This window comes from Galeopterus variegatus, unplaced genomic scaffold, assembly GCF_000696425.1.
Source record: "Galeopterus variegatus unplaced genomic scaffold, G_variegatus-3.0.2 Scaffold1233, whole genome shotgun sequence".
NCBI lineage: Eukaryota > Metazoa > Chordata > Mammalia > Dermoptera > Cynocephalidae > Galeopterus > Galeopterus variegatus.
This window is the reverse complement of record NW_007727344.1, coordinates 400,409-402,833: the sequence shown is the minus strand read 5'-3', so window position 1 is coordinate 402,833 and position 2,425 is coordinate 400,409. Positions and strand designations below refer to the sequence as shown.

The 2,425-nt window shown below is 39.1% G+C and overlaps 1 protein-coding gene across 1 annotated transcript in view; it reads right to left on the bottom strand.

Annotated features, from left to right (window-relative positions):
- ATG10 (autophagy related 10) overlaps positions 1-2,425 on the bottom strand; it is a gene marked incomplete at its 3' end in the record, with an annotated part of 163,450 nt that overhangs the window by 17,066 nt on the left and 143,959 nt on the right. The window lies entirely within an intron of this gene.

The window sequence follows — 2,425 nt, the reverse complement described above, 5'->3', positions numbered from 1 at the left end:
CCACCCACTATCTTGTCCATAATTTGACCCCGATGTATCTTTTTAACCATTTCTTCCACAATTCGTCTTAACCCCTACTCCAAACTTGTCTCTCACTATTCCCCAAATACAGCATACTCTCTCCAGCCTTCACAGAATGACACTTACCCTTCTCCCCTTCTACAATGCTTTTTCTATCCTCTTCAGAAAACCTGACCTGTTACCTCCCTTTGCAAGTTTGTGGACAGTGTGATGGATATTCTACTTTTATTCAACTTCCTTCAACCTCCATCTTTCCTGTTTTCATGCCATTCTCTTCTATGCAATCCAAAGACTTCCTCTTGTTCCAAACCATAGACAGTCCTCTTCCTCTTCCTCCTTGATGATTTATACACTGATGATTTATCTCAAACTTTCTATTACTCTTTCCTTATCCTGGCCTTTCTCTTGGTTTGGTTCATGTTGCCTTTGAGAAGGTTTATCCTTTGGCTACTTCTTTTGTCCCATATCTCCATGAGTATCCTTCAGGCCTATAACAAGTGGACAAATCTTCCACATGAAGTATCTGGGTTGCATGTTTACTTCTTGGGCCAATAATAGAATGGATCTCCAGAAAAGGCAGACATTCAGTTGCTGAATGGAAGATATGTTTCCTTTCCTATTCAAAAGCTGCCCTTCTGACTAATTAAAGAAATAAGTCAAAACAGTTCCCAAGAAGAACCCATATGTCAGCCAAAGAATCAAATATTTTGAACTATTCGGTCCATTTTTCAATAGAGATTAAGAACAGAGGAAAATAAAAGAGACAGTGAAGAAATAAATCAGAATCCAAACTGAAATAAACATAGAAATCTCTAATTATAATGTAAGGGGAAAATACGTAAGCCTAGAACTCTGCTGAAGCCAAAATCCATTATGTATATGTCTAAGGTGTTTACCACATTTCTAACATATGCCATCAGCTTTCGATCGAAGACAAGCATAAGCATTGAAAGGGAAAATGAGACTTAAAAAGTCATGCAATGCTAAGAATAATGGTTGTGAATAGGAGGCTTTGGCATAATACAAATAATTCTTTAATACAGTATGCTTCAAAAACACTGGGTAAAAAAACCAAAAACAAAACAAAAAACTGTGTATACTTGGAGACGTCAATGCTTTGGGGGAATGGACTTCATAAACTACAAAGCACTATTCAAATGTAGGCTATTTATCATTACTCAAAAGAAGTGCAATTACCACTCATCCACTGCTGGGTGGCAAACGGTATTAACCGTGTCCTACCACCTATTCCAAGCCTACAATGACAAAAGTAGTTAGAAAAAACAGAAGATTGGGAAGGAATTATTTCTTCTCTTAAATCCACATTACCCGCTTGGGAACTGAGTTCCTTCAGGCTCAAGTAGTAGAAATGAGAGTCATCCAGAAGCAGAATTCAGTCTCAACTTGGCTGTCTGGCTTCAAGGATCAAATAAAAATATGTATTTATGAAAGTGGAACAGCTGCTCAGCTAGTTTTGGATGCCCACTTTTGAGTCCTCAGTATGTTTCATTCTTCTTAGTCTATTACTCCTGTAGTCTCTGAGAAGTATCTGACTAAAGAGGAAAGATATACAGAGGGTTTGAGTTCTAAGTCTCCAGGAGACAAAAGAATTACTTCCTCCTTATAACCCATCAGAGCAGATGAAGCAGACACCATCACAATGTTTCAGTCTGTTCTATATTCAGAAATGGTTAGAAGTTCCTCACTATTAGTTCATTCAACAAACATTTGCTGATGCTGTGCCACAGTTGATATTGTGGGTTTCAAAATGAGTAAGACAAACCACACATCCAAGGGTATTTCAAAAAGTTTGTGGGGCCGACCCCGTGGCGCACTCGGGAGAGTGCAGCGCTGGGAGCGCAGCGCCGCGGGTTCGGATCTTACATACGAATGGCCGGTGTGCTCACTGGCTGAGCACCGGTCACGAAAAAGACAAAAAAAAAAAATTTGTGGAAAAATAGAATTAGAAGATAATACCAATCTTTCCATGAAATTTTTGAAGTACCCTCAAATACATTATAGAAGACACACACGAATCCATAAATAAAGCTTCTCATTTTGTAGATAATATTAATTTCCTTCACTCTTCTTTTTTACCTTAAAGCTCTACCTTCTAGCACACCATCTTACAGAGGATAAGTAAACAAATAATTCTGTTACAGAGCAATTTGCAATATGAAAAAATATATGATATGATATATGACATGGGAGTGACAAGAGTAGGTGGTATGTTAGCTGGGTCTTGGGCAGTAGTTGGCCTGGTAGACATTGGACCCTATAGAGTAATAGGAGAAACTCACAGTCCAATGGATTTGTATTTCAAGAAACGGAATTAAGATTTCTTCTGAGGGGCCGGCCCGGTGGCGCACTGCTACAGTGCGCCGCTTGGGAGTGCGGTGGCGCT